We start from the raw sequence: 26,682 nt of genomic DNA on the forward strand, positions 1-26,682 counted from the left end.
CATCTTTAACTTATCACAGTTGAATTTTAAATATTACCTTGCAAACAATGTAAGAAACTTACAACAGCATAATTCTATTTAACTTCCCTCTTGTTCTTTGTGCTTTTGTTATATCTTTACTTTTTTATAACTTATTACTTTAAATACATTGTTATTAGTTTTTCTTTACATTGCCAATAGTCTTAAAATTAAATATATATACATATACATATGTATGTTCACACATATGTAAAAAAGTCTTTTATATTTAGCCACATAGTTGCCCTTTCTGGTGGTCTTTTATTTTTTCCTTGTAGATTCAGGCTTCTATCTTGTATTATTTTCTTTCATACTAAAAAATTTCCATTAACATTTCATGTAGATCAGGTTTATTGAGATAAATTCTCTTGACTTCATCTATTTGAAATGTCTATTTTGCTTTTATTTCTGAGGGGTATATTTGCTATATACAGCATTCTATTATTGCCTTCAGTACTTAAAGAATGTTATTCCATTGCCTACTGGCCTCCTTTTTTTTTTTTTTTTTTGAGAAGTCAGCCATCATTCCTATATTCTTTTTCTTGCACGTGTTGTGCCTTTTTTTTTCCTGGCTGTTCTTAAGATTTTCTCTTTATCTTTTGTTTCTAGTAGTTTGATGTTATGCCTAGAATATGTGGATTTATATATTTCATTAATTTTGGAAAATTCTCAGCCATTATCTCTACAAAATAAATGTCTGTCCCATTCTCTCTTTCTCTGTTCTCTTTCTGGAACTCCAGTTATACATATATTAGATAATTTGATGTCATTCAACAAGTCTTGGCTTCCCCATTCAGTTTAAATATTCTTTTCTCTTTGTATTTCTGTTTGGATGATTTCTATTGTTGTTTTCGAGTTCACCAATCTTTTCTTCTGCTGTGTCCAGTATGCCCTTATGCTCAGTAAGTGAATTTCACACTCCTTATATTATTATAGTGTTTCTACTTAGCTCTTTTGTATAGTTTTATATATTTGAAAATTTCAACCTCTTTTTGCATCAAGTTTCACTAGATTCTGTAAGGCATTTATCAGAGTTAAAGTTCTCATTAGCTAAATAAAATATCTGGGTCATCTGTCAGCCTATATCTGTCTTTTCCTTATTGGTCACATTTTTCTACTTCCTCACATGTTTCGTAATTTTTATTGTATGGCAGTCATCTTGTATCAAGAACAGTAGAAACTGCCAGCAAAGGGCGTCCCCTTCCTCTGTCAGACTGCCAGAACGTGTGCTGAGTCAGTCTCATCTGTCATTGTGCTGAGCATAGGCTTTGTGGTAGATTTAGTTAGATTCGGTTTGCCACTGGCTTCAAATACTTTGAGGATCAGCACCTTCTTTTCAGCAGGGCCTGAGATATGAGCACCAATAATTCTCCAGCAATACTTCAATGCTTTAAAACTCAATTCCCAACTTTCTGAGTTACTGGAAGTTGATTTTGCTCTCCAGACCTGCCCTGGCTTTCTGTATCTCAGGACAGCTCTGTTTATCCTGCTTCCTTAAGCCCTTGGTACACCTCAGGGGATCTCTTCAGTTTTCCCATGCTACTCCCAGCCTTCAGTGGGCTACTGCCTTGAAATCAGTGAAAGACCCAGTGAAAATCCTGTGCAACTCTCCCACTGTCCCCCAGCCTGCAGCTGTTGGTGTCCTCTGCCTTGTGCTTTGGTGAAGGTTTTTGTGTGCCAGAGGAGTCCTGTTCTCTCTTCTTGCTCCCAGCCTTTAGCATGCTGTCCAGATGCACTTAGTGATGGTTTCGTAGAGGAGAGTTTGTGGGTGGGTGCACATTCTCTCTGTGACTGGGGCTCCTTGGGTCTGTAATCTGTCATACTAACCCACAGTAGCTACTTATAGCTTGTTAAAAGTTGAGCTGGCTTCTCTTTACCTTCACATGGAAGACTAGTTTCTCCTACCACTACTATTGTTCTTCTATCGATAGAAGCAGGCATATGATTCTCTCTTAGGAAAGACTTGTCCATTTTATTTTATTTATTTATTTATTTGACTGCCCCTTGTGGTTTGTGGGATCTTAGCTCCCCAACCAGGGATTGAACGTGGCCCCTGGCAGTGGAAGCATGGAGTCCTAACCACTGGATCACCAGGGAATTCCCCAAGACTTGTCCATTTTAAAATTTAATTCCCTCAGGGTTTTTTTTTTTTTTTTTTAAATCATTAGCTCTCTGATACTCTGAAAAACTCTTCTTTTGTACTTTTGTCTGTTTTGTTTTGATTATATTTAAGGTGGGGATGATGGCTGTATTAGTTTCTTATTATTACTACAAAAATTGCCACAAACTTAGTATCTTGAACTAAATTTATTATTTTACAGTTCTGAAGGTCAGAAGTCTGAAATGAGTTTTACAGAGATAAAATTAGGTCTCAATAAGGCTGCATGCCTTCTGGAGGCTCTAGGGGAAAATTTATTTCCTTGTCTCTTCCAGTTTTTAGAAGCTACCTGCTTTCCTTGGCTCCTGGCTCCTTCTTCCGAAGTGATCTTCAAAGAGCACCACTCCAACTCCTGTTTCTGTTTCACAAGTCCTACTATTGCTCTAACGCTTTTCCATCCTTCTAGTCACAAGGACCCTTATGATTACCATTGGACCCACCAGGATAATTCAGGATAATCTTCTCATTTCAACATCCTTAACTTAATCACATATGAAATGTCTCTTCCCCATATATGGTAACATATTCACAGGTTTCAGAGATTAGGACATGAACATCTTTGGGGGGCCATTATTCAGCCTACCACAGTGTTCTATTGCAACTTCCTTTCCTAACAGAAACTGGAGATAAGGACATCATTTAAAATAATATGTTTTATTTCTGTCTTTCACAAAGAAAGATATTTTATAGATAAAATAAAAGAAATAAAAGAAATGTTTCATCGTGGGTTATAGCTAAGTGTTTCTTTTCCATAGTAAAGCAAAGAGGGAAATCTGACTCTGGAACACTAAGGCTTGACTACAAACTTGTATTGTTACTTATCTTCTTTGACCCTCTATTGGCTCAAATGGAGATTGTCATCTTTCACAGATTTGTTGTGATTATGGTGTTCAATGCCATAGGTACATTTCTGATTACTAATAACATAGTAGGAACTCAATAAATAAATGTTCATTCACTTTCATTTTCTTTTTCTTTCTGTAGCATATTAAATTAGAAGAATGAGGACAGCAGATTAGAATTGCAAACATGCAATGGCAACAATGTCAAAGTTGAGAGTTTCCCTTTGAAATACCAGCTATTATTTGTGACCTTTACCTTGGTGGAATTGAGGTGTGTCTTACTGATAGTCAACCATGTAAAAAGATCACAGAGTTATATGCCATATGATTGGCATCCTGTTATTTTGTCTACTCTCCTGAGGTCTCCCATAGCCCAATTCAGATTCAATATCCTTACATGGTGGAAATATGTCTAATACTACATTCTTCTGACCTTTAATTATTTCCATGGTAATTGGCCCCAAAAGAAATATGCTCAAGTACGATCTTATATCATTGTCATCAGAGTAAGTTGGCAATGGCTGACGAAGTAACATTAGAACTCCATATATAAATCTTCTCTTTGTGGGCAGTTTTTCTCCTAATGAGTACCTACTCAGTACAATTAGTCATTTCAGCACCCTGTATTTTAGAACTATTCATATGTGGTTTATAAACAGCTGGCACAGAAAAGTGGTTTGGGTTTAATAATGCCCTCTATTTTAGATGACACTAAGTACCCTGTTATTGCTAGGAAAATAAATAATAATATACCTCTTATAAAATGCTAATCCCAGTCCATTATTATTAGTTCATCCTGTGGTACAGGATTGAGACAATGTGACACGTAACTAAAAGCATGGGTGGTAATTATACTTGAAGATATCCCATAATTAAAGTAAAACCTTTATAAAAGAGAACATTTTCTATAGTTAATTTATAACATCTCTTGCTATGTCATTTTTACATTTCGAGTAATAAAAGTTACAGGAAAATATTGCACACCATCCATGTCTAAGCACAAATGCAGTTGCCATGTGGCTTTTGCTTCCCTTCTTTCCTAAACAAAGTCCGTGCACAGGAGTACAGCATTTTGCGCTACTATTTATCGTGAGAGGCAGGCTGCAGAACACAGATATAGCAATCTGCTTGGCTGACTCCTGCTGCACAATGGGAGTCATGGAATAGGTCTCAGCAGGTTGAGAGCTGTGCACCCACGCACAGCAGAACGCTGTGATTACAGCAGGTACGTGGCTCGGGTAACAGAGAACTTCAGAGAGCGGGGAGTCCAAGATAATGTGATGTGTGATTTATTGGAATTGGTGGGGACACACACTATAATTGTATGCTTGGTCTAATGTCTGATTGTTGTGCCTTTTATGCCCTCTGGAGGCCAGCCCCCCATGTAAGTGATAACCCACTGGAGCTTTTGTTGTGAGTGCAATTGAAACATACGAAATGAATAGCAACTGATTAATTGAAGCAGACCACATTTTTGGAAAACAAATCAAAGTGATTTGCGTGAATCACAATTTGTTATATAATACATTTTGAGGGCACAAATTACCTTTTTAAAGCCTAAGACACATATATACACAGTGGAACAAACAGAAATACAATAAACTGGGCTATAACTACATAATTTATATTGAATACTCGATGCCAAAACTGATATGAAACAAATGATTTTCCAATAAACTACTCAGGCAGAGCCATATCTGTTCTAAACTTTCAATTGAATATTATTTATAATACCAATAATTCTTCCCAATTGTTAACTATGGAATGAGGGAACAATCTGTTTTACATATTAGTTTGAGGTGTTTGTGTATTCCCGAGTTGGAAAACGATTTGTAGTCATGTCTCAGAAGATGTGGTAAATAATAGCAAAGTCTGAGAGAAGTACTTGGAGGAAAAGTTTCACAGCAAAATCATTATTGCCTTGTTCTAGTTTTGAATAAAAACTGAAGTAGTAAAAATAGTGTTGTCAGCATTAAAGGCAAATATAATCATCATTATCATTATATGTTTCTCTGAGTTTAATATCTATAATAGATTTTTTAAAGTTTCCTTTATACATACATAGACATACATATATGTGAGAAATAGTCCCAGGAAAATATATAAAATATACAAAAGCGTATTAGAAAATGGGATTGTACTATATATATCACTTTATAATCTGCTTTTTTACATAACAAAAAGTACCCCAAATTTTTCTATTCAATAAATATATATCTGTATCATTATGGAATATCATTTATTTAACCAAACACATTTTTTTAACTATAATAAACAAAATATCAAAGAACATCCATATACATAAATCTGAACACACTTGTTTGATAATTTTGTTGGGATAAGTTCCTAGAAGTGGAATTATTGAATCAAAATGTATGCAGACTTTGAAGGCTTTCGTTCACATTGTAAAATCACCTTCCAGTAAGTTTGTATCTGAGATTATTCCCCCATCTTCTTAAGTCTCATGACTCCTAACTACAAATGAAAATGTCCTTCTGTAGTAGGTTGGGCCCCTCTCTTCCTTTTTTATCCTCTCTACTTTTTCCCTTTATTCCTGCATTCCTTTAGATAGATGAAGAGCAAAGTACCTCTTTATTTTTCTTAAGTGCCCAACCTTCACTCACTTAACAGAGATTTACTTAATTGAAAGATGATTTTTTTTGAATAGATCGTTATTGGAGTATAATTGCTTCACAATACTGCGTTAGTTTCTGTTGCACAACAAAGCGAATCAGCCATATGCATGCACATGTACCCATATCCCCTCCCTCTTGAGCCTCCCTCCCATCCTCCCTCTCCCACCCCTCTAGGTCATCGCAAAGCACCAAGCCGATCTCCCTGTGCTATGCTGCTGCTTCCCACCAGCCAACTATTTTACATTCAGTAGTGTACACATGTCGATACTACTCTCACTTTGTCCCAGCTTCGCCCTCCCACCCCATGTCCTTAAGTCCATTTTCTATGTCTACCTCTTTATTTCTGCCCTGCAACTAGGTTCATCAGTACCATTTTTTTCTTTTTTTTAGATTCCATACATATGCATTAGCATACTGTATTTGTTTTTCTGTTTCTGACTTACTTCACTCTGTATGACAGACTCTAGGTCCAGGCACCTCACTACAAATAACTCAATTTCGTTTCTTTTTATGGCTGAGTAATATTCCATTGTATATATGTGCCACATCTTCTTTATCCATTCATCTGTCGATGGACACTTAGGTTGGTTCCATGTCCTGGCTATTGTAAATAGAGCTCCAATGAACATTGGGGTGCATGTGTCTTTTTGAATTATGGTTTTCTCAGGGTATATGCCCAGTAGTGGGATTGCTGGGTCGTATGGTAGTTCTATTTTTAGTTTTTTAAGGAACCTCCATACTGTTTTCCATAGTGGTTGTATCAATTTACATTCCCACCAACAGTGCAGGAGGGTTCCTTTTTCACCGCACCCTTTCCAGCATTTATTGTTTCTAGATTTTTTGATAATGGTCATTCTGACCAGGATGAGGTGATACTTCATTGTAGCTTTGATTTGCATTTCTCTAATAATTAGTGATGTTGAACATCTTTTCACGGGCCTCTTGGCCATCTGTATGTCTTCCTTGGTGAAATGTCTGTTTAGGTCTAATGCCCATTTTTTAACTGGATTGTTTGGTTTTTTGACATTGAGCTCTATGAGCTGTTTGTATATTTTGGAGATTAATCCTTTGTCTGTTGTTTCATTTGCAAATATTTTCTCCCATTCTGAGGGTTGTCTTTTTGTCTTCTTTATGGTTTCCTTTGCTGTGTAAAAGCTTTTAAGTTTAATTAAGTCCCATTTGTTTATTTTTGTTTTTATTTCCGTTACTCTAGGAGGTAGGTTAAAAAAGATCTTGCTGTGGTTTATGTCAAAGAGAGTTTTCCCTATGTTTTCCTCTAGGAGTTTTATAGTGTCTGGTCTTACATTTAAGTCTTTAATCCATTTTGGGCTTATTTTTGTGTATGATGTTAGGGAGTGTTCTAATTTCATTCTTTTACATGTAGCTGTCCACTTTTCCTAGCACCAATTAATGAAGAGGTTGTCTTTTCTCCATTTTACGTTCTTGCCTCCTCTGGGCACTCTATCCAGAAATTGATCTATATTTCTGTTTTTGTGCCAGTACCATACCATCTTGATTACTGTAGCTTTGTGGGATAGTATGAAGTCAGGGAGCCTGATTCCTCCAGCTCCGTTTTTCTTTCTCAAGATTGCTTTGGCTATTCGGGGTCTTTGGTGTTTCCATACGAATTGTAAAATTTTTTGTTCTAATTCTGTGAAGAATGCCATTGGTAGTTTGATAGGGATTGCATTGAATCTGTAGATTGCTTTGGGTAGTATAGTCATTTTCACAGTATTGATTCTTCCAATCCAAGAGCATGGTATATTTCTCCATCTGTTTATGTCATCTTTGATTTCTTTCATCATTGTTTTATAGTTTTCTGAGTACAAGACTTTCGCCCCCTTAGGCAGGTTTTATTCCTAGGTATTTTATTCTTTCTGTTGCAATGGTAAATGGAAGTGTTTCCTTAATTTCTCTTTCTGATTTTTCATTGTTGATGTATAGGAATGTCAGAGATTTCTGTGCATTAATTTTGTATTCCGCAACCCTACCAAATTCATTGATTAGTTCTAGTAGTTTTGTGGTGGCATCTTTAGGATTTTCTATGTATAGTATCATGTCATCTGCCAACAGTGACAGTTTTACTTCTTCTTTTCCAATTTGTATTCCTTTTATTTCTTTTTCTTCTCTGATTGCCATGGCTAGGACTTCCAAAACTATGTTGAATAAGAGTGGTGAGAGTGGACATCCTTGTGTTTTTCCTGATCTTAGTGGAAATGTTTCAGTTTTTCACCATTGAGTATGATGCTTGCTGTGGGTTTGTCATATATGGCCTTTATTATGTTGAGGTAGGTTCCCTCTATGCCCATTTTCTGGAGAGTTTTTATCATAAATTGGTGTTGAATTTTGTCAAAAGCTTTTTCTGCATCTATTGAGATGATCATATGGTTTTTAGTCCTTAATTTGTTACTGTGGTGTATCACATTGATTGATTTGCGTATATTGAAGCATCCTTGCGTCACTGGGATAAATCCCACTTGATCTTGGTGTATGATACTCTTAATGTGCTGTTGGATTCTGTTTGCTAGTATTTTGTTGAGGATTTTTGCATCTATGTTCATCGGTGATATTGGTCTATAATTTTCTTTTTTTGCGACATCTTTGTCTGGTTTTGGTATCAGGGTGATCATGGCTTCGTAGAATGAATTTGGGAGTGTTCCTCCCCCTGCAAGTTTTTGGAAGAGTTTGAGAAGGATCGGTGTGAGCTCTTCTCTAAATGTTTGATAGAGTTCGCCTGTGAAGCCATCTGGACTTTTGTTTATTGGAAGATTTTAAATTACAGTTTCAATTTCATTACTTGCGATAGGTCTGTTTATATTTTCTAATTCTTCCTGGTTCAGTCTTGGAAAATTGTACCTTTCCAAGAATTTGTCCATTTCTTTGTGGTTGTCCATTTTATTGGCATATAGTTTTTTTAGTAGTCTCTTGTAATCTTTTGTATTTCTGCAGTGTGTTTTGATTTCTCCTTTTTCATTTCAAATATTATTGATTTGCATCCTCTCCCTTTTTTTCTTTTTTTTTTTTAAATTTTATTTATTTATTTATGGCTGTGTTGGGTCTTCGTTTCTGTGCGAGGGCTTTCTCTAGTTGCGGCAAGCGGGGGCCACTCTTCATCGCGGTGTGCGGGCCTCTCACTATCGCGGCCTCTCTTGTTGCGGAGCACAGGCTCCAGACGTGCAGGCTCAGCAATTGTGGCTCACAGGGCTAGTCGCTCCGCAGCATGTGGGATCTTCCCAGACCAGGGCTCGAACCCATGTCCCCTGCATTGGCAAGGAGATTCTCAACCACTGTGCCACCAGAGAAGTCCTCCCTTTTTTCTTGATGAGTCTGGCTAAGGGTTTATCAATTTTGTTTATCTTCTCAAAGAACCAGCTTTTAGTTTTATTGATCTTTGCTATTGTTTTCTTCTTTTCTATTTCATTTATTTCTGCTCTGATCTTTATGATTTCTTTCCTTCTACTGATTTTGGGTTTTCTTTGTTCTTCTTTCCCTAGTTGTTTTAAATGTAGGGTTAGATTGTTTATTTGAGATTTTTCTTGTTTCTTGAGGTGAGACTGTATTGCTATAAACTTCCCTCTTAGAACTGCTTTTACTGCATCCCATAGGTTTTGGGTCATCGTGTTGTCATTGTCATTTGTTTCTATTTATTTGTTAATTTCTTCTTCGATTTCTTCAGTGATCTCTTGGTTATTTAGTAGTGCACTGTTTATCCTCCATGTATTTGTGATTTTTACAGTTTTTTTCCCTGTAATTGATTTCCAATCTCATAGTGTTGTGGTCAGAAAAGATGCTTGATATGATTTCAATTTTTTAAATTTTCCGAGGCTTGATTTTGTCCCAAGATGTGATCTATCCTGGAGAACGTTCCATGTGCAGTTGAGAAGAAAGTGTATTCTGCCGCTTTTGGGTGGAATGTTCTATAAATATCAGTTAGATCTATCTGGTCTGTTGTGTCATTTAAAGCTTATGTTTCCTTATTTATTTTCTGTTTGGATGATCTGTCCATTGGTGTAAGTGCGGTGTTAAAGTCCCCTACTATTATTGTGTTACTGTCGATTTCTCCTTTTATGGTTGTTAGCATTTGCCTTATGTATTGAGGTGCTCCTATGTTGGGTGCATAACCATTTATAATTGTTATGTCTTCTTGGGTTGATCATTATGTAGTGTCCCTCCTTATCTCTTGTAACAGTCTTTTTTTAAAGTCTATTTTATCTGATATGAGTATTGTTACTCCAGCTTTCTTTTGATGTCCATTTGCATGGAATATCTTTTTCCATCCCTTCACTTTTAGTGTATATGTGTCCCTAGGTCTGAAGTGGGTCTCCTGTAGACAGCATATATATGGGTCTTGTTTTTGTATGCATTCAGCTAGTCTGTGTCTTTTGGTTGGGGCATTTAATCCATTCACATTCAAGGTTATTATCGATACTTATGTTCCTATTGCCATTTTCTTAATTGTTTTGGGTTTGTTTCTATGGGTCTTTTTCTTCTGTTGTGTTTTGCGGTTAGAGAAGTTTCTTCAGCATTTGTTGTAAAGCTGGTTTGGTGCTGCTGAATTCTCTTAGCTTTTGCTTGTCTGAAAAGTTTTTGATTTCTCCACGAATCTGAATGAAATCCTTGCTGGGTAATCTTGGTTGTAGGTTTTTCTCTTTCATCACTTTAAGTATATCCTGCCACTCCCTTCTGGCCTGCAGAGTTTCTGCTGAAAAATCAGCTGATAACCTTACGGGGATTTCTTTGTATGCTATTTTTTTTTGTTTTTCCCTTGCTGCTTTTAGTATTTTTTCTTTGTATTTAATTTTTGGTAGTTTGATTAGTATGTGTCTTGGTGTGTTTTTCCTAGGTTTTATCCTGTATGGGACTCTCTGTGCTTCCTGGACTTGGGTGACTATTTCCTTTCCCAGGTTAGGGAAGTTTTCAACTATAATCTCTTCAAATACTTTCTCAAACCCTTTCTTTTTCTCTTCTTCTTCTGGGACCCCTATAATTCGAATGTTGGTGAGTTTAGTGTTGTCCCAGAGGTCTCTGAGATGGTCTTCCATTCTTTTCATTCTTTTTTCTTTATTCTGCTCCTTGGCAGTTATTTCCACCATTTTGTCTTGCAGCTCACTTATCCGTTCTTCTGCCTCAGTTATTCTGTTATTGATTCCTTCTAGTGTATTTTTCATTTCAGTTATTGTGTTGTTCATCTCTGTTTGTTCATTCTTTAGTTCTTCTAGATCTTTGTTAAACATTTCTTGTATTTTCTCAATCCGTGCCTCCATTCTATTTCTGAGATTCTGGATCATCTTTAATATCATTACTTTGAATTCTTTTTCAGGTAGATTGCCTATTTCCTCTTCATTTATTTGGTCTTGTACCTTTCTCCTTCATCTGTGACATGTTTTTTTGCTGTCTCATTTTTTTTAATTAAAAAAAAATTTTTTTAATGTGTGGGATTGTGTTCCTGTCTTACTGGTTGTTTGGCCTGAGGCTTCCAACACTGGAGTTTGTAGGCTATTGGGTAGAGCTGGGTCTTGGTGCTGAGATGAGGAACTCCGTGAGACCACACTCCCATGAATATTCCCTGGGGTCTGAGGTTCTCTGTTAGTCCAGTGGTTTGGACTTGGAGCTCCCACTGCAGGAGCTTCAGCCCGACCCTGGGCTTGTGAACCTAGATCCCGCAAGCTGCCTGTGCTCATTTGTTGCTGGGTGCTGCTTAATTACTGGAGAGTTTCTGTTAAGGATTTTTAGCCCTCTTTTAAAGTAGAGGTTCATTATCAGGAGAGCAGCACATATCTCAACAGACACTTGCTTGGCCTTCATAGAAGCTTGTGGTCTCTAATCTTTTTGTATGTATTTTACCTCTTCTTGACAAGTACATATATTTTTTAAATCCTGAATTAAGAGATTTGAAAGGAAACTAAGAAATTTGGACAAAAATAATTTTCACAAGGGCAAAGTTAGAATTGGGGGAGTTTTGGGTTAATAAAAAAATTAGAAATTCTCAGAGATTTCCCCTACAAAGTGTTTACATAATATGAACTAGAAAACTTATCATACTGATAAGTTCTTACCTTTAAGAAATTTGTTTTAATAATATCATGATATTCCAAGATAGGCACAGCAGCATTGATGTAATCATATTGATTGGTAATATTTTTTTCTAGCCAAATGTACTTTCAACTTAATGGCATAACACATTAGGAAAATAGTTTCATTTAATTAGGGTGGCCCAAGGCAAAACTGTGAACTAAGTGGGTTTGATCCTAGTTATCTTCCTAACTCCAATTTCTCATTTGAAAAATTATTAAGCATATATAATATTCTATTCATTGCAATAAGAGTAAAAGAATAAGATAATTTCTCTAATCTTGAAACGTACTCAGTTAGCCAGGAAAAATGAGGAAAAAGTGGTATGGGTGAAAGAGCCTTCCACAGGAGAGAACAACATGTGCAAAGACTGACTGCAAAAAAGCACATAGCAATTTTGAGGAAGTGCAAGCGTTCAGTTGGAGTTCTTTTATGCCCTTCTCTGAATCCACTAACTCTGCGCTATGGCTGTTCAGAGTCACCAGTCCATGTGGTTCCCATTATGCATTGGACTAGGATCAGAACCTTTCTGTCTTCTTCTCCCTCTTCACAAAAATTCTCTCCGTTGTAGCTATTTGTTGGAAAGACACTAACATCTTTGTGTGAATATTTGCCATTGACTTATAGGATATTGCGCATGCTATCATTCTGGGGAAAAAAACCATATCACAAAAGAGGGCAATACCTAATGCAAGAAACCTTTCATGGAAGAATTTCAGGCAATAGTGGCAATCCTTTGTTTGGAAGATGTTTTGGGATCTTTAAAATTACTCCTTATAGGCAGCCATTTATTTTGGCCACAGATACGTCTAATTTTGTATTTAAAAGAAATCTTTGTAATAGAAAGCTTTTCTGATGAAAAAATGTATATCCAGTTATATGTAATACCTGTGCCACATACAAGAATTTGCTGTACTGTTACAAAACTTAGCACAACCATTGCCTTCCACTGCCTGCTTATTTTGCTAAGTACAGGTAACCACCACTGACTTGGATAATTCTCTAGACAGTACATGTCCTGAGATGCACTTGTGACAGTCAAGATAAAAGAGTAATGCTTGGAGTGGTTCAACGCTGAGGTTCCTGTCTTATGAAAACATTGTGAGCTGGTTGGTGTGTGTCTTTCTGGTAAAACATCTATGAGTTAAGGATGCTTCCTATTGTAGGTCATAGGGTCTGACGCCTACAGATCTCCTGGTTTTGGCTTAGGCTTGTTTTACACATTAGTGGGGATTGAACTTGTTGTTACCAGTTCCATCTGTTCCATTAGCTGCTTATTAATAAAACTCCAGGTGCCCAGTATTCACCACATCATAACATACGGATGGCAGTTAATTCACCTAAAGTTTTCACATTTGATAACTTCCTCATTCGTGTTAATTGGGTACTTGGAATTTTCCATCAATCATGGCATCTCAGGTTTTGACTCTTCTGAAGGAGTCCATTTGTGAGACATATATTATAAGCCAGATGTACACAAGCAAAGTTAAGTGTAGGATCCAGTTTCAACTATGACTCATGTCTGCTTTGACTGAAGTGCTGGGCATAACTTGGCCCTTCAACAGACTCTTCCTCAAAAGAGGAAAAGGAAGCTAAGAGACCTCAGACCTTTACCTCAGCTCTCCTTGCTCAGAACTCCACTGATCCATAGTGCCATGAGAAAAGATTTACGTTTAAGGAGGCTTTGACAGGACATTTGCTGCAGGGAGCAGCGTGGGGTAATTCTGAGCATTTGGAGAGTCAAGTTCTTTTCTGGGACGTTGAAGCGTATCATGATTTTGTTCCTTGTGTTTCTCATCTGTAAACCCCAACAGTTAAAATCGATGGTCTCTTGGGATCATTCCAGCCCTTTAATGTGGCCAGAATCTGTTGATGAGAATTCTTGAGGTTTGAGGGAGTATCATGTTGCTTTTCTCTACCTTGCTACAAATATCTCCCCTGTTTCCATTCACCTACAGTTTAAAGAAATGCAGTGTTTAAAGAAATGTATTGTTCTTTTATTCAAAGCAACCGATTTCTCATTCTAACTTTAATCTGAAATTCATGCTCTGTTTCTCTTCTCATTATAAAATAATTTTTTAAAAAACAAGTAAGAACATTGGTGGTATACATTTCGCTTTATTTTTTTTTCCTCTACTGCTCTTACCAGAAATGGTTACAATTTAGATACAGAATATTTCAGTGAAAGAGAAACTCAGCAGAGGGCACGGGCTCACGCCACTTTTGTCCATGACACTCGGTGAGTCATCTTTCCGTGATGTGATTGCCCTGTAACTACTGCAGTATCTGCTCACTGGGCTGAATCTGCAGACATCCTACTGGTTTGTGTATCTTCAAGGTCAAGTAAATAAGCAATTCCTGCAGCCCCAAATTTCTCCTTATGCCAACATGCTGCCAGGATATTAAGTAGGTCACAATAGGACCCAGATAATAATTCATTTCAGGTTTCCAGGTTGCTAAGAGCCTCAGTGGTTTTCCTATGTATGGCCCACATTCTCTTCAATCTTGCTTGGCTGTTTCCCTTCTGAGGTCTTGATCTCAGATCTGCATATATTTACATGTTTTAGCCTGTAAGCTTTTTAGCTGCAAATTATATAAAATAGAGGTCAGCCCTCTGCCAATATAATTTTCCTTTTTTCCCCATTTGCTTACTCTAAAAAATAAATAAAACCATGAAGAGAAAGAATAAAAAAGTGAAGTCTTTCTATAGAGGTCTTTTAACTCTGACCATCAAGACAACTGTTGCTTTAATACTCCTTTCCACAGAGCTGCACTGTATCCCCAACTTCCAAGGTGCTTTGCTCCAAGCTGGTGTTTTCCCTACTATACATGGAGGGACAGTGGTGCTTCTCAAAGTTTAAAAGACTTATGATCTCTCCCGGTGAGGCTGGATCTCAAGACAATATATAGACTTGGACACTCTGAACACTCAGTTAAATCACTAATGCATGATCTGGGTTTCTGACCATTCTCAGTTCAGTTTTACTAGTAAAGGTACAGTTAGTGATAATCAGAGGGTTGGGCTTTTCTGTCTTCAAGGTAATTGTGGTTCTTAACCCTTTAATCATATTTGTATAATGATTTTTTTTCTTTTGAACTTGTGTTTAGTTTCATATTTTTGTCTTTCCATTCTAATTCTTAAGTATTACTGCTGTTTAACTTACTTTCAATTTCAGCCTCCTTCAACATCCTTTAAACTTTCCAAGCACTTTTGGTTTTGTGTCCTTTTTAAAGTTACTATAACATTATTCATGGATTTGGGAATGAAGAAGAAATAGTACAAATTTATAAATTCAGTAAAATTTCATCTCTTGCACTTAGGTGCTGCTAGTCTATCTGGCATATTTTTGTACATTAAAGGAAGCCTATCTTTCCTCAAGACATTTTCTTATCTTCCAGAACAAGAGTCCTAATCAGTAAAGAAATCTATGATTACTATGACTTGTTCTCCCTGGAGCTGGCTGGCGTACAACGTGTACCACCATATGCAGCAGGCATGAAGAGCCTTTACCTTTACCTAAACATTGTTGCCCTAGTTATACTTGTATACTTTCCTGAAGGAGTACCATCTTTATAGATTGACTATGATTGCTGAAAAGTGGAACTGAACTTGAAGTTCAATAGGAGACAGTGCTTCACCAACGACTGAAATGATTGTTAGCTGGGATAAGAAAAACATCTCCCTTTCTTAGGATTATAATGTAAATCTCCTTTATCCACTACAAAACAGCAGAATCATGAAGCCAAACTTTTCTGAAGAGATTGCCTCCAGAAAAAAAAAAATCCCAATGTTAAATAGAGAAATCTGTAACATAAATCATGCACTGTAGTACATGATTATTGGGCACATTATAATCAGTGTATGTGCAGTATTTTAAAATACATCTGATGATTAATAAATCACCCATGTGTAATGACATATGGATATCAGGAAAATGGTTCTCTGAGTACTGCTAAAATCTGCAGAGTAGAATATTGGCAGGTTTCCAAGACTTGATTCACATGCTCGTTCCAATATCTAAACAACAATGGATCAAATGTTTACCTGGATTAATGATTTAACTTAATCATTCTCTTTATTCTCAGAAGACCATAATAGGAATCAAAGGTTATGATTTAGATTTAATGCCATTCTAGTTATAGCCTATTAAATGTTCATCTTTTCACTTTCTGAACAAAGTATAACAATGGAACCCTAGTGCCTAAGCTAAAGGATAAAGTACAAACTCCTTAGCAAGGCATATAAAACTTCCCCAGCCAAGTTCACCATCTAGGCTCTTGTTGGTGTAAGTGGATGAGGGGGAGGCTTGGGCTCTTTCCTGAGCTGGGGTCTTCTGAATCTGTCCCATGATCCTGGGTAAAAGAACCAAGGGGAGCTACTGTTTGTGTCCTAGATGCAAGTGTGCTCAGGGATAGATGAAGAGCTTTTAGAACTGAATCTGAAGGGAAAAGTCTGCCGTGGAGATGAGGTAAAATGAGGAGGTTGGTGCTGGAGGCAGCACCCAAGGAAATTTCTGAAGAATGAAACAGTCTGTGGGGTAGAGTGTGTTTACATTTTCAAACACTTCCCTCTTTAACTCCATCTTCTACAATTCGAACACTCACTATATTCCAGCTACACCAATTATTACTTTTCCCTCTGCCTTGAAAATTCTTCCCATCACCTTCTACCTTTTGAACATATTCTTTAAGAACCAACTCAAGCCTCTACTTCTATCAATTACTTCTTTATCTGAACCTCATACAGATTTGGATGGTAGCTCCTATCCTAAGACATTGTAACTATTTATGACTGAGAGCAGGACAATACCTTCTTTAATCAGTCTATGCCTGTGGATAGAACCTAAGATTCAGTAGTTTGTGGTATAAATAAATGAATAAATAAAAATTATCATTACTGAGATGTATATTCTGCCCTTATGCATAACAAATAGTCACAGTTACATTATCAAACCCCAAGTATTTATGGGCACTTTCCAGGTGCCAAAGACTCATATTTGCAGATGTTTTTTGGGATACTGTGGCTTATGTATGAGACATAGACTTTATCATTGATGAATTTACAATGTAACTGGGGAAACAAGATATATATTCATGAAATCAGTAGGAAACATGCAAGTTAGTGTGTGATAGATATATGCTGTCTTTGGTAAAGACCAGTTAGTAAATACTTCAAGTGAGGAATATATGGTTTGAAATAACTCCTTTTGGGAGTTCTGTGAACTCCCTTACTATTAAAGCCTTCTCAGAGAGTAGACAAAGGAATAAAAGATCGTAGGCATAAAAAAAAGAATTTCTGGGCTTCCCTGGTGGCGCAGTGGTTGAGAATCTGCCTGCCAATGCAGGGGACACGGGTTCGAGCCCTGGTCTGGGAAGATCCCACATGCCGCGGAGCAACTAAGCCCGTGCGTCACAACTACTGAGCCTGCGCGTCTGGAGCCTGTGCTCCGCAACAAGAGAGGCCGCGATAGTGAGAGGCCCGCGCACCGCGATGAAGAGTGGCCCGCACTTGCCGCAACTAGAGAAAGCCCTCGCACAGAAACGAAGACCCAACACAGCCATAAATAAATAAAATTTAAAAAAATAGACCTTTAAAAAAAAAAAAAAAAGAATTTCTTCATATTTACACTGGAATGAGAGTTTGAGCACTTAACAAGGTGAAAGTTGAAGTCCCTTACAATCCTGAGGTTTCTCATAACTATGAGGCAATAACCACATTGGGGTAGGTGGTGTGTGCTGTTCCAGGAAGGGGAAGAGTATGATAATGTCCTTTGTCAGAGAATATGCTTCTGTTATCAGGACCTGGGGCTTCTGAAGGACAAACTAGTAGACCATCGCACAGGTTTCTGATTTCCTCTTCTTTTATTTTGTTTGAGACAATGCTGTTAGAAAAATTTCACACTAAGATAAAATTTTTCAGACATAATCTTTATTTTAATTAATTAATTAATTAATTTTTTGGCTGCGTTGGGTCTTCATTGCTGTGCGTGGGCTTTCTCTAGTTGTGGCAAGAGGGGGCTACTCGTCTTTGTAGTGTGCGGGCTTCTCATTGCGGTGGCTTCTCTTGTTGCGGAGCATGGGCTTCTAGGCACATGGGCTTCAGTAGTTGCAGCATGTGGGCTCAGTAGTTGTGGCTTGCGGGCTCTAGCTCTAGAGTACAGGCTCAGTAGTTGTGGCACATGGGCTTAGTTGCTCCGCGGCATGTGGGATCTTCCCGGACCAGGGCTCAAATCCATGTCCCCTGCACTGGCAAGCGGATTCTTAACCACTGAGCTACCAGGGAAGTCCCATAATCTTTTCTTAATGTCCAAAATAGTCTTGTTACTAATTTCATTCTTCCCCTTCTCAAATGGATTGTGTAAGCATTCCACTAGTTCTTATCATTAAAGCAAAATTGCTTCAAAAATCCCACAGCCCTCAGTGTGCCATTGCTAAGCAGCACCACTAGGATGGAGCATTCGACATTATTTTGTATCTAATGCAAACACATATGATAATAAATTTGTTTCTGTAACCACCTATATATTTACTAACTTACCCAAATAGTTGACTTTTTTTCCCCTCATGGATAATTATTCTCTGACAATGCCAACCTAAACAAGAAGAAGAAGAAAAAAAAGAATGTTATTGCAGTCATGGTGTTGGGGTTCCTATCATTTTCTTTTGACTCCTATTTCACAGAAATAAGGGCTGAGAAAGCCAGTACATGACTAAAGAGCACTTTCTCAGACAAGCGTTTTAGTTCAGCATCATATGGCATCACTCAGATCCAGCACCATTTGCTGAAATGGTGTGTGTACTTACAGTTCTTTCTAAATGTGGTAATTAAAGGGAGAAGAGCCATTTATTTCTTTCCTTTGATTTTTAAACTTGAATTTACTTTTGTATGAGTAGAAAAAAGAGAAAATATATGAGCAAAATTTCTTTTTTTCCCCTCCTTTCCATTTGTACTGTCGTATTTAGCCCAGCCATTTACTTCATTTTCAGATTATCAGTATATATAAACCCATTAAGGAAACATGCCTGGAGCAAACAGATACCATACAGACTTATACAAAGATGCATGCAGTTTAGAGACTTCGTCGGCTAATCAATTATGAACTGTTTTGACAAAGAAATTTGTGGTTTTGTTAAAATACCCATATATGTATCCTTATACACTCTGACTCTTATTGCTGGATATTTCTGTAGAATGTCATATCCTTTCAAAGCTCTCTTTAGCCAGTAATTATTGCTGACAACAATCTAGGCCCTGGCACTGTTTGCGGTCACCTCTGGCTGCTAAGAGGAGCAATCTAGACCCTAGCACACTGCAGTTAAATTAAATTATCATAGAGATGCAATATACGCTGCTACACCACTCTAGCCGTGAACCCAGAATTGAAAAAAGATTGATAGACTACAGGAATAGATCAACAAATAACTATGTGGGTGGTTCTGTAAGATACTTACTTCTACAAATATTGATGTAGATAAATGGAATGGGGCTTAAAAGTTATATTTTCCCAAAAAGGGAAGTGTTGTTTGTTTATATTTCCCTGTAACTATCAACTATCGAATGATAATGACAATGTGTTCATGTTTTCCATATATGGGCCCATGCGATATTTGGTGTAAGATTTGCCTTCATGTAAGTAACATTAAATCATCATAGGATGAGGTCACAGGCCCTGTATGCTTGAGAGTGACTACTTCTCACCCCGGGAAAATGTTGCAGAAAAGATCCATTGAAAGGTGACCAAAAAATACAAGCCTTTTCCTTAACTCTGGAGTATGGACCAGCATCTATGCAAAAATAAATAAATAAATAAAAAATAAAAAAAGGAAGCAGTTGCAAAATACACTGGGATGTGTCTATAATTATAGCCACCATTTAACATAATGAATTATAAGAAGTAATTCCATGATGGCACTAATACTTTTGTGTCTATAAATAAAACATAAAAATAATTTTAGTTTGGAATGTCAAATGAAAGTGTGTTTTAATAAAACCAAATTAAAGAAGCCACTTAGTTTCTAACATTTAACTCTTCATTTGCATATTCAGCTTCTATGCAAGACTCTAAACAGCAAAGCAGGATACAAGACAATCATTTCTTTTAAGAAGACCTAGGAGATGAGACTGGCAAATGAGGCAATTAGATAAAAATATAAAATAGGAAACTTTAGCCATCTAAATCTCTGAAATACATAGACAACTATTATTTGGGATTATTATAAAGTCTTCAGGTGATATGGGCATTTTAAGACCTAGTAGAGTATGATACACATATTGCCTTCATTAGTTTTCAAGAAATTCAGATGGTAAAAGATGATAGGTAATAATAATCATAAAACCAGACAGAAAAAAGTTCCTAAGAGCTTGTATTAGATGAGTTAAATCACACCACCTTGAAATAGGTATATATCACATAGAGGCAGTGAAATAAAAGTATGTATGTAAAGAGAATAAAGTGAGACATAAATATATTGTATTATGTGTTAGCCATAATAAAAGTGTTTATCTTTTCTGTTAAAAATAGAGTATAGAATCTCATATAATGCTCAGTTATAAAATGCCATGTATCCCTCTCTCATCCCTGTTTACATTGGCATGTAAATTTTTTGCTATGGAAATAAATCAAACATTAAGAGCAGATGTGTGTCAACACAGCTCTAAAGAAAGGATGCTAGTACTTATGGCTAATAAAAAGAGCCATAATTAATATTATCTCAAGAAGATATGGTGTCATCATGCCCAGCAATATCAGTTATTAACAGCTTTTGTTGTTAGAAAAGAAAATCCTTTCAAATGGAGAAACAGATTGGAATAGAGTGGATTCAATATGAAAATTCAAATTACTGGTGACCTACCCATACTTAACATGATTGAACTAGAGAGGGCTTAGCTGTTATCCAATCCAATTTGTTCACTTTACAGTTAAGAAAAATAAAGCTCATTCACTCATTCAAAAAATATTTATTGAGTACCCACTGTGTGCTAGTCATGTTCTAGGTGTTGGGGATGGAACGAAGAATGAGACGCATAAGGGCCTTTCTCTATGGAGCTTGCATGGTTGATTTGGAAAGGCTTCTCTGAGGAGATGGTACTGAAGCTGATGGATGAATGACAGGAAGGGGCCAGTTGGAAAAGATGGACAGAAGAGCATTCTAGGCAGAGGCATGAATTAGTGAAAGTTTGTAAGGCATGAATAAGCCATGAATGATTGATAAACAGGAAAGAAAGCTCACTGTGACTTGAGCATGGTGAAAATAGGACCATGAACGAAGATGAGGTGAGAGAGATAGGAAGGGGCTGATCATGTTAGCTTTATAAGCCAGGGAAGGACATTTTGATTTTTTTTTTTTTCTGATAGGAAGCCATTGAAAGATTTTAAGCACTAGAGTGACATGATATGATTATACAGTGAAAGAATATGATGACTGCTGTGTGGAGAATGGATCAAAGAAGAAAAGAATGGAAGAGGCTGTTTGGTTAGGAAGTCACCACATTTGTCCAAGGCAGAGGTGGTGCTGTGACTATGCTGGTAATAGTGGAGATAGAATTGTTTGCATGTGAAATAGGTTTTGGAGTAGAATCATCAAGGTTAGATGAAAAATTGGATACTGAGGGTAAACAAACTGGAGAAATCAAGGATGACTCCTAGGATTTTAGCTTGAGTTGCTGGGGAGATGGCAGTACTACTTATTGAATTTGGTAAGGCTGAGGGAAGAGGAGGCTTGGGGGAACCCTTAGTTTTTGTGACATGTGTTTGGTATGATTATTAGATATCCATGTGGAACTGTCAGTTAAGCAGTCAAATTAAAAAGTCTGGCTTAGGGATGGTACTTAAAGCCATGTGACTGAGTGAATTCAAAGAGGAGAAAGCATGTATATATACAGAAGAGAGGAGGACCTAGGTACAGAAGAGGAGGAAGAGACAGCAAAGGAGTGTGAAAAGGAGAGTTAGTGTCACACTGGGAAAATGATATCATGGAAGCCAGGAAACAATGTTTTAAGAAGATTGAAACTGTTACTACAACAAATGCCATTGAGATAACAGGTAACACATGATCAGAAAAATAACCATTGGCCTTGGCAACATGAAAATCATTGTTGGTTTGGCCAAGAGCACCCAGATAGAAAGTGCTTAAATTATTTGTGATTTTCTATTCCCATCTGCAAAAAACAGAAGTCCATGTTGTGACATTTGAGGACTTCCCCTGTATGTTAGCTGCATATTAAGGCTGCCCCCATAGCATTGGAATATTGAATTAATAAGGTTTTATATTATCTCACCTTTGATACTTTTTATCAATCAAAGTTTTATTTACATGTTCTCATAATTCAGTGTATATTTCCTTCAAAGTAGGAAAAGAAAAAAGATGACCACACCTCCTTTAAAGATGGGAAAAATAGAGGCAAAACTAATGGTGCTAGGAGCCCTCCGTAGGTAGTTGTTATATATTAAGTAATTAATGAGACTGAAAAATGCAAATTTTTGAATCAGAGATCCAATTAACCCTTTTGGACTAGGCAGAACAAGTTTCTCAAAAGCATCTACTGCTGGAGCTCTCAGCAATAAGTTGGGCATTTTTCAGGCAAAGAGGAAGGACATACAGGCCTGTTGTTTCCTGGAAGACTGTAAGAATCACTGAAGCTATAAGAAGAGAGAATTTTACCTGCAATCTTCCTATCCTATGCTAAGCCATCTTCTCATCAAAAATGACGAAAAACTGTCAGTGCTGAAAACATCGAAATGATTCAGAAAATCTCCATGTTAATCCTTATACTCAGGATAGGAGTAAAGTGAATAAATTGTAGTTACTCCATTTGTCACAAATGAAGCTTCATTCATATCTGATTCTGGTGATACCTAGAAGAACTATTACATGTGGCTTAGGTTTAAAGACTTTAATCTTAGTTCATTTGATTTATGATAAATTCTGTTTTTTTTTTTTTTGCAAAGACCGTTTTAAGGATTATTGCTCCTTCTGTTGGATCTGGGAACATGCCAAAAGTTCTCTGACAAAAAGTACCTGACTCTTAGGAGCTTAAACTCTAAAAAGTTTACAATGCTCCTTACGTTATGCATGAAATATGACCTAAATGTAAGTAAGCTTCTTGTTAAAGTGAGCTTTTAATTTTTCCTTTATTTAATTTCTGCTCTTTTCCAACCCCACAACCCTCTTTTTACCCCTATCTTCAATTTGGTAACCCTGGAGAGGAATAAGCAAATAGATGAAAAGAGAATTTATTGGCATTACATTGAAGACACAAGTAATATTTCAGCTGGGAGAGGTCTTAGAGAGGAATCAATCAACTGGCTCTTTTTATAAATGAGAAAACTGAGGCCTAGTGAGGGTTCCATTTCTAATTGGTGATGAGAACAGATGGAAATCCAGGAGAGATGCATCCTAGTTATGTGAAATGCAGTTTGCCCTTTTATTAGACTGTGATATTCACATGTCAAGTGAGTGATACAGTTTAGCACTTCCAAAATATGACCTAAGACCAAAGCTAATTTCTTCTTAGTCCATATAAATAAAAGTATACTTTTCAGAAAAAGTAACCAGACCTCATAAAAATTATTACATTTTGCTCTAGGTGCCACATTTTGAAAGAATCCCTAAGGGAAAGTAACAAGGACACAAAAGACAATCAAAGCAAAGTCACATGAGGAATAGCCCAGACAACTGGAAATGTTAAACTGGGCTCAGAATGTCTCTTGGAAGAGAAGAAAGGTAGCAAGGAAGTGATAATGATATCGGCATGGAATCAGTTTATTTTGCAAGACTGAAACAGAATGTGTATATATTTCAAGGAGGTAGTATTCCATAATGGTTATAGAATCAGACAGAACTAAGCAGCTCTGTGCCCTTGTGGAAATTTCCTAAACTATGTCTGCATCACTTCATCCTTAAAATGGGTTTATAACACTTCAAGTGGATTTAAATGAGGATATGCATGTAATGGTCCTATCCCAATGTCTGGTATGTAATGAATGTTAAATAAATGGTCACTATCATTATTAAACTTTTCATATTCCTATGGAAAGAAGGTTTCACTCAAGGTAAATATCACATCACTAGAGGAGAATAGGGGCAAATACAGACAGCCACTCCGAATAGATGTGGTGGAGAGGAATTCATGCATAGGATGGGTGGTTTCTAAGTGCCCTCAATTCAAATGTAGTGAGGTTAGGACTTTGGCCTCCTACTCAGTGTTTTCACTCCTGTCCTGTGAACTTCAGGAGAAAACAGCAAATCGAAGGTATGATTGTAAAACCATTCCTGAATCTTTATTATTCAACACAGTGCGGGTTTGAAAACAGGAACAAAGTCACAGACTCCATATGCAGTGTCGTCATTTCCATATTCATAACATTCACCCAATAGTTATTCTCTTCTACATGTTTTCAACCTTATCTTCCTGGACAGTTCTGCTGTGGCTGTGATCCTGATACCAGATGTCTGAACCAGTGTTTGTTCCTTGTTCTGTCTCCATTTTACACATGGAGAAACAGTACGACGAGTCCACTGGCTGACACAGAGGCAGAAGGGGTAGATGGAGGGAACAGGAGAGATGTAATAAGAGCTGAAGGAGAATAAGGAGAAGAGAGAGCGAGCTCACAAAGTAAGCTATTCCCAGAATTAGAATTAGCATGCACAGAGTTTTCGTTCCTTAGCTCCAAGCTAGGCTGGCTGCCTTCTAAATTTTAATGTACTAATTTATTTTTCTCAAGTTTAATTTACACTTTTATGACATTTAATAGGTGACTTGTATCAAATGGCCACTTGACTGCTCAGGCCCACATCTCTCATTCATATTTTTACTGAAGCCAAATTTTACAGTTTTGAATCACGCAGAGGATTTTCTGGAGGTTTCCATACCAAAGTGGGAAAAACAGACACAGACCTGACTTTGCCCTGGCAGGGAAGCAGCAGTTCTAACACGGTTAGTTACTGGCGATAGTTGTAACCTCCTGGAGGAGGCTTGTAACAACACTTGAGCTCTCGTCCCCCTCATTTAGAAGCCTCTTGGTGCTGATGAATCGATACGTACATGACAGAGAATGAGGCCCAGTGATGGGGAAAAAGGGTGATAATTTTTTCATATTTGTTTTGCAAGAGATAAAATGAAAGCCCAGAAAATGAGGGATTTGTGATCACTGAAGGCTAAAGTTGTTTGTTATCCTGAGATTAGACAGACATTTAAATATTAGCTATCATACTCAGTATACCCAGACCCTTGAACTGGAAACCCTGGTTATGTTTAGAAAGGAAAGGGTAATTTTCTCAGCATCCTTCAAAACGGAATTGTTTTGAACAATAATAAAATGAGCCCCACTTTTGCCAGGTAGACGACTATTTATCTGGCCTTGGATACTGACAAAACCAAGTCATGGGCTTCCCTGGTGGCGCAGTGGCTGAGAGTCTGCCTGCCAATGCAGGGGACACGGGTTCGAGCCCTGGTCTGGGAGGATCCCACATGCCGCGGAGCAACTGGGCCCGTGCGCCACAACTACTGAGCCTGCGCGTCTGGAGCTTGTGCTCCGCAGCAGGAGAGGCCACGACAGTGAGAGGCCTGCGCACCGCGATGAAGAGTAGCCCCCGCTCGCCGTAACTAGAGAAAGCCCTTGCACAGAAACGAAGACCCAACACAGCCAATAAATAAATAAATAAATAAATGAATTAAAAAAAACACACACACAAAAAACCCAAGTCATGTGATTTATGGAATTTCAACAACCATCTCATCAGAAAAACACAGACTTCTTTGGACTATGCACCAACCAGACTCTTTCCGGAAGGAATTTGGTTAGCAAATCTACTAAAACCTACAAAATTTGGGGTCAAAAGAGTTTTGGCTTTTCATCTTCCTTTTTACCTTTGGGAAAAGAATGACATACAAGTTGTATGATAGGTACAAAGAGGTTCAAAGCAGGATGTTGTGATTGAAATGATGAACTACATCTAACTAATTTGCACTAATGCATTATGCAAAATAAAAAAATATATAATTCAAACCAAACACGTGTGGTCAAAAATTGCACTGCTTGATAAAAACAGACTTTCGCCTTAAGTAATGAGTCTAGAGGATGTATTTACAGGGCTATGAAAACAATCGGAAACATCGTAAGGCATAACATTTGTTTGCCTTCTCAGGAAAGTAACTGTGCAGGCTTATGGATCATCTAAATTAGACTTTACTATTTTGACGTCCTTGCCATTTGTTCTTTTAAATTTCAAGCCTAAGGGGTATATTCTCCTATCAATGTGCATGTATAAGTCCCATTAAGGCTAATAGGAATTTGGTGCCTGAGCCCAAAGAAAAATCTGCCTCTAAGATGGCATTACGCACATGTAATACACAAAGAAAAATAACCAAAAAAATCCATTTCTCTTCATCCAAAGCACATAAAACAATTATATTAATTATAAGTACAAGATAGAGTACTTGCTTGTGGAATTTTAAATCCATTTAATAAATTTGCGATTTTATGCATTTCTCTCCCTCAAAATTGCTTTCCTCAAATTGCTTTAGGTTGTCTCAGGCTTTGAAGAACCTAGTGACAAATGGAAACCAAGAAGAATAGGAGTGGTGGGAGTACATTTCTCAACACAGTCTTCATTTATTTATATTCTGCAGCACACGCACTCATGATGTTTCAACCTTATTTCCACCAGATTCAAAATAAAACCTGGAACACAAAACAGCTTGCCCATATTTTCTTGTTTAAGGCTCTATCTCCTGAGCTTTCCTTTGTATCTCAGTTTCTAACCACATAAGAAATTTTCAGGCAAGAGTCGGTATTCAAATGAGATGTTAATTTAAAAAATTGCTCCATCCTTCTGTTTATTTTGGTAGAAGGGAAATATTGGTTCTTGGAGTTGCATTAAAACCCAGATAAAAAACAGTTTTTATCTTTATACATCTTTCGGAAAAAAAATTCTACCTCAAGAAATTTCTTTA

The 26,682-nt window shown here is 37.2% G+C and overlaps 1 long non-coding RNA gene across 3 annotated transcripts in view; it reads right to left on the reverse strand.

Annotated features, from left to right (window-relative positions):
* LOC309625496 overlaps nucleotides 1-26,682 on the reverse strand; it is a 764,549-nt gene that overhangs the window by 24,623 nt on the left and 713,244 nt on the right. Inside the window, exon 5 of one of the 3 annotated variants that reach the window (XR_014242525.1) lies at nucleotides 18,265-18,319. This is a non-coding gene — a long non-coding RNA (uncharacterized lncRNA). Of the gene's footprint in view, nucleotides 1-17,332; nucleotides 19,512-26,682 lie in introns of those variants that run through there. The other 2 variants (XR_014242526.1, XR_014242527.1) reach the window with 2 other exon arrangements.

The sequence above is a fragment of the Balaenoptera borealis genome (assembly GCF_965194805.1).
Source record: "Balaenoptera borealis genome assembly, chromosome: 3".
Taxonomy (NCBI): Eukaryota; Metazoa; Chordata; class Mammalia; order Artiodactyla; family Balaenopteridae; genus Balaenoptera; species Balaenoptera borealis.